The sequence below is a fragment of the Ochlerotatus camptorhynchus genome, unplaced genomic scaffold (assembly GCF_037179485.1).
Source record: "Ochlerotatus camptorhynchus isolate MF236.1 unplaced genomic scaffold, CSIRO-AGI_Acam_v1.1 ptg000088l, whole genome shotgun sequence".
Classification (NCBI taxonomy): Eukaryota; Metazoa; Arthropoda; class Insecta; order Diptera; family Culicidae; genus Ochlerotatus; species Ochlerotatus camptorhynchus.
The window spans coordinates 263,069-278,837 of NW_027040578.1; the positions used below are offsets into that span (position 1 = coordinate 263,069).

Sequence of the window (15,769 nt, forward strand, 5' to 3'; positions counted from 1 at the left end):
AATGCTCTCCAGATTTGTAATCTTGCAACCAAACTTGGAAGCAGAGGTGCAAGTCATTCTGATCAATTCTCTTCATCAACTTTCTCTTTTAAAAAATACTACAAATTTAATACGCCTACAATTCAAAAACGGAAAGAGTTAAGATAATAGATGATCGATCAATTAATAGAACTAAATGCTCTTCACATTTGTTTCGTCCACTAGCGTTCCTACGTCAAGCTTCCGTTCGTGCCCCTAGGCACAGACCCATCTACTTTTTCATTACTATTGTGTATTACTGCTGAATGAAGTTTACCTTCCAGAACAAGCAATTCACATCGCATTGAAATGCAAAACACTTTAAATCACACTACTGTTCAACAATGTGCAATACACTTAAATTGATAGATGAAGATTATCAACATTTCAAGTTTCGAACACTCAAACACACACGAACTCATGTAGAACACATTGAACCATGGTGAAATACACAGATGTGATTATCCATATGAAAAATCAAGTGTTTAAACACTTCGATCTGACGTGTGGACTTTTTCGAGTGTAGCGATTGTTCGCAACACTTGCCCACTCATCAGTAGTAAGACTGACAAACTCCTCGTTTGTGAAAATTTTCTCGGTCAATTGTAACTATAACTATGTTAACTATTGTGGCAATGATGATGATGATGATGATGGTCCCACCTCTTTCCCCTACAAAGGTTTAAGCTGTACGATTTATCTTTAAGATAATTAAATATGACAATTTAACCAGGTTTGCAAACAAAATCGGACTGGTTACAGTTACAGATATAAATTCGTTCTAGAGTTTACAGTTGCTTCACAGCGATATAAATGTGGAAAAGCTCAGACGTCCACCTCTTAGTTCGCCTTTTTGTCCACCTAAAATATTCATAAGTATTACGAGCAATCAAGAGTTAATGAACAATCAACAAAGCATCCTATTACACTAGCAACCCCGCAACCTGAAGCTAACATAATTTTCAGCAATATCAGGAATGCTCACGAACCCCCAACATTTGACAGAAAGCTTACTACTAACTCAAGGTATCTTCCAAATAAGCTTCAAAATTGCATTTTTTTTTTAAATCAAATGTTAAATTCAGTCCAATATATCCGGTATGCTAGCTTTGCATTTTTTTTTTCTAAATGTGAAGCGTGATGATCTTGTAGCCAAGTGGTAACAGGGGCCATGTTAAGAATTTTAAAATCCATGGTTCTATTCTCATATTTTAAAGTGTTTTTTTTTTACGCAGCAAAAATAGCTTAGTGGCAGGGAATCAAATCGGAGAGACCAACCAAGAGATAAAACACTTGCGGCAACTACCACGTTAAAGTCTCTCTTTAATATAGCTTGACCGTAACGGTGAAAGGAAAACGATAAAATTGCTTGCAATCTTAGTTTTTTTTTAAATTTTATTATAGAGATTTTTAGCCGAAGGCTAGTTCATCTCTAGCAATCTTAGTTGTCAAGCTTCATCGGAATGGTGAAGTGATAGCCCCCATTTAAACTAACGTGTATCATCTTCTGCGTACGTTATTAAAAGCTTGCAAACATTTTTTTCTCTATCCATCCACCGTCCCGATCAAGCTATATTGCAGACGGAGTTTTTCATGTAATAACGCAAGAGTATATTGTCATTATTACTTGCCGTTACTGTCAATGCGTTATCATTTGGCTCGTTGATCGTTTGTTGATTTGTCATTTTTAGATATTTTGATTCCCTGCTTCGTGGAGTATTTTTGTACTGTAGGCTCTGTGGCCTAATGGTGACCGTTTTTGCAAACTGAGCAGCATCAATAGAAGTTAAGCGTATTGTACTAGGGTAAATCAGAACATAAATCAGCAATACTTTCAAACAAATTTTGGAGAACTCGGTCAGGTGCAACACATTCAATGAAAAGAAATCAAGCTGAACATTGCATTAGGTCCTAAGTAACATTGATCGATTCTCTTGATCGACTTTCTCTTTCGTTCATAACTTGAGCACATAACCGTTTGTTGTTGTGTTTGCCGTATTAGATGCTAGATAACAGCTTCTGGTATCAATTTGTGTGCTGAAAATACATGGGAATGTCTTTAAATGCCCGTGAGGATACAAAGAGAAAGTCGACGAAGAAACTGTCAACGTTACTTAGGACCTAATGCAATTTTTAGCTTGAAATGATGGCAATGCTTTTATGGAAAAGTCCATGAATTTTATCTTTCAATCCCAAGTTTCCTAAACGCATCTTTTAAATTCTAACCATCATATGAATGGTTTATTTTGAGTTGTTTTTCTAAAAAGTTCATATCAACAAACTTGTAAACAAACAGTTTAACATTCAAAACAACGCAAAACCCTTTATTCTGAATGATACTTTGTTTTGAAGAAACTGGGAAACCCTAAAGTTTGTAAATCTTGACAGTCCAGTTCAAAGTGGGAAACATCAAAATAGGGTAATAATTAAACTGTTACATTAAATTATCATCAGAATATTCCTAATCCGGGGAGGCACTTGACATGTTCTGTAAGTATTCTCCAGTAAACAAGTATGTAGTGTGATCTTCCAAACCACAAGTGGCCACCCCTACCAGGGATTCCATAGGTATTTCCCCGCCAATACCAAAACAGAGAAACACCCTTATGGCTAGACAGTATGCTATGGCTGTATGCTCTCGCTCGGAGTGACGACGGCATCTGAACAAACATTATAACGCAGCAACAAACGCGCTAAGCCAAACAACGGGCAAACGGGCGACTATCGCTAGTAGCTATAGGGTCGTAGTCGTCGTCGTCGTCGCCAATGACGAGTATGTGTGTGAAATTTATAAATACATCGCGCTCGATCGGAGCGGCTCTCAGTTGTTGCTCGTAACTCGGTTGGTTGAAGTCTCAACTTGAAACACTACTTGTGTACTGTGCTCTGTTATTGGCGAAGGAAACACGAACCCTGAAAAGTGCAAATCATATGTTTGAGCAGTATCGCGTTTGATTTCTATGTGGAAAGTTTCAAATAGAAGAAAATAAAAGTGATAGCAATTAATTACGGTGTGTTTAAAAGGTGGAGTGAAGAAAGGACATTACAGTTGCTGAGCTAGAAGAATAAAAAAACTATAGCATTCGCAATTTATAAGCTGTGCAAACCAGTGGAACTGTTGAATAAATAAAAACCAAATCATTACGAAACTTGCACGGATCGACGGTGCATCGAGTGGAACATTTGTGAAGATTTACACCAGATAAGACACGGTGCTTGACGAAGTAAATTAGCTGGAAAAGTAGTACATAGTCTATCAACAGGAAATTAAACAAACCCAAAGTAAGTGAAGTCATTGATTCATGGACTTGTTGGAGATAGTGTTTTGTGGACAATGTCGCTATGCTATATAGATAAGTGGTGTTGGTATAGTCCTTGAAGGGTGAACAATGCAGGTCAACGACTATTTCGCCTCCAAAAGTAGTAGAGATTTCACACGCGGCTCTTCAATGTCAGCGAAGTAGCGTAACGGCTTTATATCAAGAACTGTGGTTAACCTCAGCTCATCAAATGCGTGTGTGTATGTGTGTGTGTGTTGTTTATATATGCAACGCAACTGATGGAATTCAAAACATTGCCCTCGCTCTACCAGCCAGGTATAAGGCAGGCAGGTAAGGAGTGTGCTGAGTCGACTGACGGTTTCAGCAAATTAGCTGGCCCAACGGCTATTATTAGTACGCTCTCTCGCCAACCAGCACAGTGGATGTATTAATTGTTAGCCGTTTAATTATTTTAACATGTGCAATGTCTGTTGCAATTTTCTTCCTTGCCGTCGTTCGCATGCGTCGCTCTTTCACTCAGCAGGAGCCATGAGGCATGGCGCCAAGGCGCGTGATTTAAGCTTTGGTGCGGTGAGCGGATTCCTTGAAATCAGCTGACTATGTCGCACCAACATCATAGGAGTAGACCGGTAGTGAGCTGTTCCTACAACTGGCAGAGAGTTGATCACTGCTGCGGTTTTCATTTGGTAATGGTTAGGTAATTTTAGATTCTGCCAGCTGCCTGCAACCTTTGTCGGCTAGATGCAGAAGCATTGGGGAAGTCTCGCTTCAAGGTGGGGGCGTTTTCGAGTGTCCTCGAGTTGGGCTGAGTCATACTCGCAGCAATTTGCAAACAAGTTATGAACAAGCTCTAAAGCAAGTCACTGAATTCTCCATAACTTGAACGTGAATCAAAACCGGGAATTTTAATCGGACCTGAGCTGTAGGTGACAGCCATGCCACACCTTCACTAATTATGACTGGCTTTTCTAATATTTAAAATCTGCGGCTATCCTCACGCAGACGCAGTCAGCAGCCATTAAGCAAATCAAATCACGCGCATCCGATCCTCTCGCATCCAACTGCTGACGCACGACTTGTTTTCGGCTCTGTCTGCAGTCATGTGATCATTCCGCACCATGAGTATTTGGCTCAATGATGCGGGGGTTTTCCGATCTCCCGCTATCCGCTCGACCTCAAGTAAAACTCAACGGACTTTGTTCAAAACTGGCGCAGTAAGCCGCATACTGATCAATTATGAACGCTTCCGCAGCTTGGTCCACCCGAAACCAGTTCATACTTCATCGATCAACCCAATCCCGACTCAAGTTGGTTCCCACCGACGATGCCTTCGAACTAGAAGGACATGCATGGAGAAAGAGCCAGCTCTGATTAATTTATCGTCGAATAATTGAGTTTCCAGCAGTTGACACTGGCCTAAACCGGTCAAGTGCCGGTGCTAACTAATTTAAACTTGCACATCGTGTCGTGCCCCTCTCTTCGGCTAGCGATCGATTCGGACGCAGCATGTTCCCAAGTTGTCCCTTGTTCCAAGATGTTCTGCCGTCGCCGTCATCGTCGTCGTCGTCGGCGACAACTGATTGGAATCAATTGGCAAATGGATGCCTCTTTTATTTGTGCTTTGAATGTGTCATCATAACAGGCTTGGAACTTATGACGTGGACACGCTACGGAATTTGAATTTGACATCTCCGAAGTATCCAGAAGCAGAGGCGGCCCGAAATGGAAGGCTTTTGTGTGACAATTTGTAGGAATTTGCGTGCGAATTGAGTGATCAATTTCGAGAAGGCTTTGTTAAACGCTTAGGAATACTGCTTCTTTTTTTTCCCCTCGAATGACTTTCAGTTTTTGAACCCGTTAACAATGATTAACGGAACGAATACAAATTTATGCATTCCGAATATGTGTAGTCATACTTTGTTTATTTTCCGCCGGTCTCTATTCCGACGCTAAGGAGGCGACTCCACGTCTTCTTCTTCTTATTCTTATTATTATTATTCTTCTTCAGGGGCTTTACGCCGGCCTTCATCTTAGCGTTCTTTGAGCAGTTCAACAGTTGTTAATTGAGAGCTTTCGAAGCGTGTACCATTTTTGCATTAGTATAATTGCGTGGCAAGTACAATCATACTCAATGCCCAGGGAAATTGAGAAATTTTTCAACCCGAATATTTCTAGACCGGATCGGGAATCGAACTCAGCCGCCTCCAGCATACGCATTTATCGACTGAGACGGGACCAACGGCCATACGTCCCTTCCGAAGGAATACGTGACCAGAGATGTTTCGCTTCTGAAAATCCAAAAGACCTAGACTAGGATTGATCACAGATCCATTTCTGCTTATATATTTTGCCTTTAAAAGGCATCAATCAAGCATTAAAAGGATATTACGGCACTTAATGAACCTGTTCCGCTTTAACGGCTCAAAAAATGCAACGTTCAAGCAACAATCAATACGAAACTAACGATTTTAAATTGGCTCTTTACTTGACTAGCCCATTGGTTCCAAGTTCATCTATAAGCGTAGCCCATTCACGAACTAGAATCTGCCTAAGTTTGTGTTTGTTTTGATTGGTATTATAAACTCGACAGCGTTGAAGGAGGGGTTCATGGATTTTCCAACGTTTCAAGGGATGCATCAATTAGATTGGGACTGAAATTCATCCTACATTTATCTTTGTGTTCTTAAACATTCTCGAGAGAATGTGCCTTAATTTCTCTTCTAGAAATCTCTTGGTATGCCATTTAGAATGTAGAAAAATATTGTACCAAAATTTTCTTGGAGTTCATTTCAGAATTCCATAAAAATTTCCTCAAAATGAGATATCTTGGAACTTACAAGAAATTTTCTTATCTTTAGATTTTTTTAAATTTCTTCAGAATCTTCTGAAACACTACTCAGATTGAGGGGGCGTCACATCTAAATCTCAATTCTAGATGCTCAAAAAATCTCACACTAGCTAATCAATCTACGAAAAATCTTCTTTCATTTCTCGCATCTACTTGCATCGTGCATCATCTATTTGCAGGAAATTGCAGAATCGTCAGCTATCTTCTTTCTATCTACTCAGCGTGCGCGCAGCTAATCACAGCAAAACAAAATCCTTCCTGCATCGTAGAGTCACCCCCTTCGACTCAGAGTTTCTTTGAAAGAATGGTAATTGAAATTCCTCCAAATATCTTATGAATTCTCATAAAACTTTGCAAAGATTTTTTTTACTATATTAAGAATGAGATTCAAACAAACGTACTTGATTTTCAACGACTGTCCTTGTGCTGTGTCACAGAATCGATTTGCATTATGCAAGTTAGGTATTAGGACAGTTAAGTTTGCCTTACGATTAATTAATTTCGAATCTTCTTCCGAATTCCCTTTGAATGGTCTTCGAAATTCCTTCAGATTTACTATACAGCAGTGGCGTCCCGTAACCTCACTTTTTACCTGTGCTCCAACTTTCAAAACCAGATGTAATGCCATATTTATACTCGACTCGGTTGAAAAATACACTTAAGCTTCTAGTTTACTCGATATCTATCCATTACAAGCAATATTTTGATAATTGTTTATATTTTGAGAGTTGGTGCACATGTAGATTGAGGTTAAGAAAACGCCACTGCTATACAGTTTTCCATAATAGTCCCTTCAGAACTACCTAAGAAATCATTTGTAGTTCTCCTTACAATTTACTTTAAATACTCCTCAAATCCCCTACATTTCTCCTCTACTCATTTGGTATTCTCATCTTAATTCTCTTGCTAATACTTTGAGGTGTCGAAATTCTAAAATTTTGCCCTAGTCCAAGAGCTACGATTATTTTTCTAAATTTGAGATCTTTAAAATAGGTCAATTTAAAAAGCTCGCAAAGTTCAAGAATGTAAAATACTGGTCTTGCCTCAAAATATTGAATATTTTTTTATCCGAAAATTCAGAAGTTATTCCGTTGTTTATTGACACTCCAAACACGATGCCTCCGGTGAAATGTGTAACGGAAAACTGGCAATATTTGAAAAATCATAGCTCAGTCATTTATTGATGAATTTCAAATCTATTGATGCCATTTGAAGCTACATACGTTAAATGTTCAATCTATCTCAGGTCAAAAACCATCATGCGACTTCATCCATTACCTCACATCATATGAGCCCTTTTGTTCGAATTTCGATTAGTAAGAATAAGAAGGGTCAGATCTCACCATTGGTGGATTAATTCTGGTTTTGCTCTGATTTGCGATGAAAACAGAATCATTAGGGCATTAAATTTTGAATCTGGCCCTGCAGTGGAAGTGCAGGACCTTTGATCAGCCTAAATGTTTGTTGGGTATATGATAATTTAGGGTTTTTATATGAAGGGAAGGGGGTCCTCAAAATGTTTCTAAAGTTGAGTTAAGAACCCTAGCAACCAACTTAGTGCACTTATGCGACATCCGGGTTGACAAATGTTTGATATAACGCTTATAAGCTCTATATTAGCTCTATTCCAGCACATGATAGCCACCTGGAAAGACCATTGCTCCAATAAAAGTCTCCAAAAGTTTCCAAACCATTGAAAAATTGTATGTATTATTTATTCGATTACAGTGATCCAATTTGCACTGTTTTTTTTTTAAACGCTTCGGTCACTCATTGATGTCATTCCTCGCTGTGCCGAAACTCCGACTATAGCTATTGATCCGATTCATTATTATTGTTTAATGTACCTACGTTAAATTAGCATCTTCCCACGAAAATTCGTAAACACGTAAACAGTCATTTCACGAACAACATAGTGTCGCTTCGCCCTAGTTTCACATCTCTTTTCGCTTCCCATGACCCTAGTGGGTGACCCCCGTGTGTGTACGTAAGTACGGACTACTTTCGATTTGACATCGGCTTCCGGTGGCGTTGGTCCAACGAACCACCACCCTTCGCTTGACTCGGCCCAAGGAACAGGTTAATCGTATTCACACACACTGGCTGGCCATTAACGTCAAACGAATTTGATTAAAACACACACGCGCTTCGCGGTTTTGTTATTGCCTCGCTTATAGCTTCAATCCGGGGAAGCTTCAATTGGTGTCGGGCAAAACACAGAATTAAACTGTCGTCTGCAACCGCCACCCAGTCTGGCCAAGTCGGATCTACGGATTTTTATGATTTTTAGAGATTTAAAAAAAATGCTGCAGAAATTCTATTTTCAAAATTGAGGTGAGCCATTCATAACTTTTTGAATAATGGTTTTCCAAAATGGTCATTAGATTTAGCAATAATCAATGAAGTGGAAACAAATTTACCTATCTACGGATCGTTCTTCATGAAAAGCTAACAACACTGGGCACCACCGTTCCAAAGAGAAACTCTTCTCCTGTCGAGGAGAGACTTTGCACGATTTCACGCAAGCAAAGATGACTTTGAGTTTGCGCTATTTTTCCCACCCGATGCGAAAGGGACGGGGCGCGGTGTCGGAAAATTGAAACAATTAATCTAATTGCCTGTCTCTTTTTCTCTGTCTGTTCGACCTGGGGCGGTTTGTTTGGGTCATTGCTCTCCAAAGCCGCTGCACCGCTGTTTGAGTGGGCGTGGCGTTGAAATCTTGTTATCCGAATTGCACGGATTTCAAATACAGTTGCCTCTTGACAAAATCGTAGTCGGACTACCGGAGATGTTAGTTTGTGTGGATTAGCTAAGAGTTTCGACAAATTGACCTGAGAATCTTTGTTTACGAAAATTTCGTCTAAATTCATCCTTGTATTCAGGTTGAATTCTACATGTCAACAAAGTACGTCGTGCATCGTTTTACCTCCCAGGTTTTACCTATAGGTACATAAAACACGTCTACTGAGGATTCATATTTCAAAAAAAAATCGTCGGTCGTCATTGAAAAGCAATGCAAGTATGTTCTGTTAATCAAATTGAAACTTGTATTGGATCTGTTGTCTTGTGATTTTTACCTATAACAACCTCGTTTCTGATTTTTATCTCTCAATCTATGGAATCAACACGAAAACTATGTTTCAACGAAATCTCTAGAATAGTATAAGGAACATTATGCCGTAGATTACACACTTTTATATCATATGGGTATTCGTAGAACAAATACTTTAAAATTCTCCACTTTTTAAGATATTTTCGAGCATGAAACTAAGTCAAACTTTAATAAAATCACTTTGAACCTTTGGTCACAAAGTTGGTAGATAACACATTAAGCTTTGCTATGAAAGTTGTTACAGCAGTTTTTGTTGTTTCAGTCTCGAGATACAAATATTATAATCCGTTAATTACCTTAAAAACATAAAATTAACTTGAACCACCGCTAAATCATCACCGATTTTGCTGAAGATTTGCACGGAAGTTCAAATTAACATGACGAACAGTAATCACGGTTGACCCAGTGCATCCCGAACATTTCTGTTAAAATGAACAGGTCTAGTACACATGTACTTAGACACTTAATTTTGATTTCCAGGATTGGCACCGCCGACTAGCTCAGCATTTTACTTTGCTGGATCTCAGTGAATCAGCTAACAATCGAGCATTTTGTTGAGATCTCAGCTAACAAATATAAATTTAACTGATATCTCAGTAAAAATAAATACCGAGCTAATCGACGGTGCCAGTTTTAGCCGAGCTAGATTAAGTGTGTAGAGAAACTCACTCTATCGCACTTAAACTTAAGCATTTATAAATTTCTAAGTGATTTGACCATTAAGGTCCGAATCCTTATCAAAATCATTGAAAGTATTAATAGATTACTTTGGTAATAAACTTGAATGTTCATTACAAACACATACTTAGAGATATCCAGCTGGTCTAATCATTTTGCAGTTTTGATAACAAATATCAAAATACTAATGGGTTTGACAGTTTAAACCCTTACACATAGCATACCTAAATTCGCGGATTTTGCAAGCATTTCAGTTCTTAATTCTTTGGGGCCATGCATTCATTATGTCGCGCTTAATTGATGAATTTTTTTTCCAAAATAATTGCTTTCAAGAAAAGCAATTATTTTGGATTCATTTCTAGTCAGTTCTACCCGCAATTTCGTATTCAACCGCGTCTCTTAACCATGAACCAATAAACAAACCAGCCCAGTTAAAAACAACGCCGACGACCGTTGAGATGTCATTCAACTTTGCCCATCACACGGACAAAGGAAATCTATGAATTGACGATTCTGAAACTTCCTCCCGAGGCGAGGCAGCCACGCCCCGGCCAAACACGCGATCCTTGACACGGTTAGCGGTGTAATTGGCGGCGCCATTCTTTTTAATCGACCACTGTTTACTGTGTTTGTTTTCGCTCCGTTTTCGATTTCATTCCTGGTTTGAGTATGTTTACTCAATAGTATACATAAACCATGCATGATGGATCAAAACAACAATGTCACTGTCAACCTGAACGGGAAATGAAAACAAACCGAAAACATCCAAGTTGGCGTGTCCGGTTTGAGCTGTCATAAACCATTTCCAATCAATAATGCTGGAAATGTTTTGGATTTAGTTACCTAGCGGTAATCAAAACAAGTAGATAATCTCCCATTTGTTGAATCAATAGTTACCATAACCTACCAACAAACTTACTTGACAATGTTTAACCTTCAAAAGTAAACAACCATTTGTCATGAGTGCTAAAAATAGAGAAACCAACTCTCCTCCCCCGCCCACCCGCGGTTTGTTTTGCAACTGTCCTAAATCCTACCGGGTTAATTACATTACCGAAAACCGACCGAATCCACCGTCACGGTTGGAAGGCGAATCACTTTCTCCGTCGCACCACTCCATCTCCGTCACCGACCGTCCGTCCGTCAAACCTAGTAGGGTAGTACGAAAAATAATGCAAATGTGCGCAGTGGCTGTCTGTCGTCGTTGAGTTAACAAATCAATTTAGTAACGTTTCTTTTTTGCCACTTGCGTTCGCTATTTTCGCAAACTATAGGCACCGCACGCTATAAAGCCACTATTATTGATTATGGCCACCGCCACTGACTGGCTGACTGTTGCATTGATTTATGTAATAGGTGCTCTGTCGATTGCTGCGCGACGTTGTCCAGAGGAAAAAAGCGACAGCTACACGAGCTCATCATCATCTTCGCTCCAATCTACCTCCATCTAGTCCGCGGATCTGCCAAGCGACGGCGAAATGGGTTACTTCGCACTCAATTGGACAATTTAGGGTCACATCTAGGCGAGGGGTTGGATGCTGATTTCGCACAAGAGTTGCACAACGCGATCTGAATAAGACTTGTTCAACGAGGCAGCTTGAACTTGCATGATGTTGGTGGAACTGATGATGATGATGATGATGATATGGAACTACCACTCACTGTAGCAAGACAACTGTCGGTAGACTGTGGACTATCCTCGCAGTTCGACTTGATCAAGTTTAATAACCTCTAATTGTACTCAACCTGCCATTGTATGAAGGGCCAAAAATTGTTTGGGTGAATCCGTGGGCAACATCTCCCATGTGCATAAGAATCTCCTTTCAACAACAGGATCATACAACCGGTCAAAAAATAGGCCTTCCAACAGTAGGATGTCCCAATGCGTGAGGAGAAGAGCCCGCCCTCTTTTCACAAAATGTTAAAGACAGGGAGTTGGCATTTCCACTCTCCCCATCCATTTCACTTCTATCGGGTGTCCTGGTGGACCCTCTCGTACTCAGCATATACTTTTTCGTATAATAATGGAATGAAAGTTAAGAGAAAACTAAAGGAAAGATCTCACCCGATGTTGCAAAGGAATCCATGACATCACGATGATTTCGAAGAGCTCCCACAGATATGTTGTCGCTACTTCTTCAACCGGTGTTAAAAACAGCTCTCTCGCCGTTCCTTCGTCACACAGCAGTGGGAACCCCCCGCAAACACTAAACACACTCTAGCTGCACCGAATATTTCACCAATCACCCGACACAACGACTTCAGTTCACCAGTACACAGTCTGGAAGACGTAGCACCAGTCCCTCACCAACGTCGAAATCAGAACTGCATGATGTTAATGGAAATTAAGTCCCAAACACAATGTAGACGGAAGCGGAACGGCACCGGCAAGCTTTGACAGTTGTCACAAATGACGCCAAGATGTCTAACCGAAGTCAATTTGGTTTTAACTAGTTTCCCTCTTGGGAAATTCCTTGAAACTTCAATAATATGATCACTCTTTAAACATTGTTTAGTTCAAAAAATATTTCCAAAACCTAACAATGATTGGCATCAATTTTAGCATCAAGAATTGTCTTATTCGACGTTAGAGGGTGTCCACTTTTTTCGTGGACAGATCTACGTGCCAACAACAGAAAGGAGCACAACAGCTTTTGTGAACAAAACATTGGTAACCCTTCCCGTATAAACGCGAATCATTACTTTACCTTACCAAAAATGGTTAAAAATTGTTTATAACCCATATGTGAACTTTAACTGAAATGCTGTTAATTTGCGTTTGGTTGACGAAATTTTGAAACATAACGTTGATAGTACCTTTTCAATTGTTAGTCTACAATATATTGAATAAGGGGCTGTTTTTTTACCTACGTAGACAGTTTTTTAGGATTATTTCATAACAATTTCCGTTAAAGTTAAAGACAATTCTCCATACACAATTTTTAAAATTTGTATGGGCCGTGGATAATTACCATAATGGATTTGAAATCCAAAATTTCATCAAAAATAAGTGCGATTACATTAGCAATAATCACCATCTTTGCGCCCCTCGGTGGAACTTTGTATGGGAACGACCGGTCCATTTGTTAGGTGAGTGTCAAACGGTGAATATTTTACTTTAAATATTGATTTAAAAATCTAGATGAAAGTCTATGGGTTCGAAAAAAAATCGTTGTGCTTAGAAAACTAAGCTCTTTCAGATGAGGTATAAAAATCATTTTTTTTTTTTCACAAAATTATAGAACCCAATTTTCAAATATATTTACAATTCATGCACCCCTCGATGACAGATCACGTAGATTGCTGATGATCTTCGGGATTGATTGCAACTACCGGACTTCGCCACCCTTGGTGGGATCCATTATACCGTGATTTGGCCATACGATTGAGATTTATTGCTGCCCCGTCACACAGACCGGTTCGCGGCAGACCTGCACTTCTCTACACTGGACACGAGTAGACAGAGTGTGTGGCCGCTGAAGTGAGATATAAAAACGAAAAACTGGACCTAACCTAATCCAGCGCTGAGCGATCCAGTTCGCCATACTGGATGCATGCAAAATTGAATGGGGACATTATCGAATTAAGAGCGCACTTGATTCAAGTGGAATTTGCTTGGAAGATTGGCGCGTTTTCTTGGATTGAAATGATTTTCTCTTCCTTGTATCTGCAGCAGGGGTTGAAACTGTTGACGTTTTTTACGACACTCATGTCGTTTTCATGGGCGACAGTCTGTTTTTATTCGTACTCTCATGCTCTACGTCGTCTCTCGTACACAACACAATCGGTAGAACAACATTCGAGCAAAAAGAAAATTTTCAAATAACTATCATATGACATGTGTGATTTCGTTCTAATTCCTCAATTTGGTGTAAATTAAACCATTTCTGATCAGAAGTGTTATTACTAGGACATCGTTGCTTGCTATTTTCAGAATTCACACAAGCACAACATCAGCAGTTCTTATTACATACATTCGTGACGGTCTTTGGCAACAGTGTCGTATGACAGAGAGCCTGTCATAAGACATTTTATTTTGCTACTGTAATTTGATAGCTTGTTTTGCAAGTGTCGGAAGCAAAGACAGTCAATTACTCATGTTTTGTTGTTTTTGACATCTTCCACATCCAGAGGGCCAGTCACTTTCGAATGTATGGGAATGGTAGGAAACCATTTGGAAATGCATGAAAATTTCCAGTTTTTATTCATTATCGTCTTTATGGGCAGTTTTAGATGCACAGAAATTGCACGAGTACATTACTAAGGTGATAAGGTAAACACTCGTTTATTTGTTTCCTTCTGTGAAAGCATGTTTAGTCACAAATCGTAAATTTTCTGATATTCTCCATACTGCAAAAATGATTTTCCTATCACTGAAGGGGCGACATCTCTCGGATCTTCAGTATAGCTACTACTCAAATCATATAATTAATTATCACAGAAAATATGTCTACTACGATGACCACTTACAAGACTAATCTGCAGTGAGAATCATAACCTCGGTTTTCCCTAATGCTGAGTGTCAATTTTTTTACTAACATCTGTAGACAATCAAAAAGTAGCCTTTCAATAAAAGTCACCAATTTCAACGAATAGGGGGAAGAGTCTCGTGCACAATGTTAATTAGACGAATTTTCATTCTGGAGAAATTTGCGAAAAAAGCTCCGTAAAAATTGTGTTTCCATTTGATTGACTTTTCCCGACTTTGCATATCATCGGTACAGTTGAAAACCGAAATAACCCACTAGCGACAATTGATTTTACTCTATTTCTGTACGGTAAACATAGTGTCAGAAGTAGTGCGTTGTAATCGCACAATAATGCGCTATACAGCCCACTACTTCCGACACAGAACGAGAGTAAAATCGATTGGCGCTAGTGGGTTATTCCTTTTTTCAACTGTACCGATAATACCATCTGGGAACTGATAGCCCAGTTATAACAACTCATACATGCGCACATTTTGAATGCAGTTGCCTGTAAACAAAACTGTTTACATAAATCTCAAATCAATATTCCTATTCTGCGCATCAAAACTTGATCTTTGCGTGCTTGCTGTCTTCTTTTCTGTGTGTTTATTTGCACTTACAAATATATTAATAACGATTTTGTTTTATTCAGTTCCAACCTGGAAGATTGAGTCTGATTGTTTTCTGACAAACGTCAGTTTGATCGTTTGTTTATAAAAACCTACCTCAGGTCGAGGGTCACACTGACAAAAATTTCGGTTCCGCACTTGGTTGGAACCGATGGTTCAAATCCCTATAATAATAAAAACGTCGTTAAAACTGTTTGTCATTCAAGCAAGCTACTCTCCTTTTGGAACTTTTCCTTTTTGGATGGCATGCCATGTGACGTTCGTGATTCTCTTGTTGACTGTCAATGTCGTCTGAATAAAGTTGCATCATTTCTATTGTGTTTGTTCTATAAAGTTTACCTTCTCCGCCATATTTATAAACTCAGTATAACGACTCAAGTTTCGCAAAACTCCTAACTGTGATTTGTCACGTAATGTTGTTTACGACAACAAATTATGGGGACTGTAACAACCGCGCTGCGAAAGCATCAGAAAATACTCACGCCAGATTGGCATTGGATTTAAATTGTTCACGTGTGTGACATCTAACGTTCACCAGAACCCGGCCTCGATCGCCGTCTATCCATCGCCGCCATGCGCCATTATCGTTGTTAAACCTAACAAGCTTGAGGCGGTTTGTTTACAAACAGTCACTTCTGCTTCACGTGTTCATGCTCTTAAACGACCGAATGATTTGTAGTTCCACACTCTACCTGTGACGCTGTGACACTCACACACACAATACATTGATAAGG

General features: G+C 39.4%; 1 protein-coding gene across 2 annotated transcripts in view; it reads left to right on the forward strand.

Moving 5' to 3' along the window:
* Positions 1–15,769, forward strand: part of Pino (Pinocchio) — a 165,118-nt gene that overhangs the window by 129,298 nt on the left and 20,051 nt on the right. The window contains exon 1 of one of the 2 annotated variants that reach the window (XM_065218523.1): positions 2,844–3,300. The exons of the other annotated variant lie outside the window; for it this stretch is intronic. The gene's annotated coding sequence lies outside the window, so the exon portion shown is untranslated. Of the gene's footprint in view, positions 1–2,843; positions 3,301–15,769 lie in introns of those variants that run through there. 2 annotated transcript variants of the gene reach the window in all.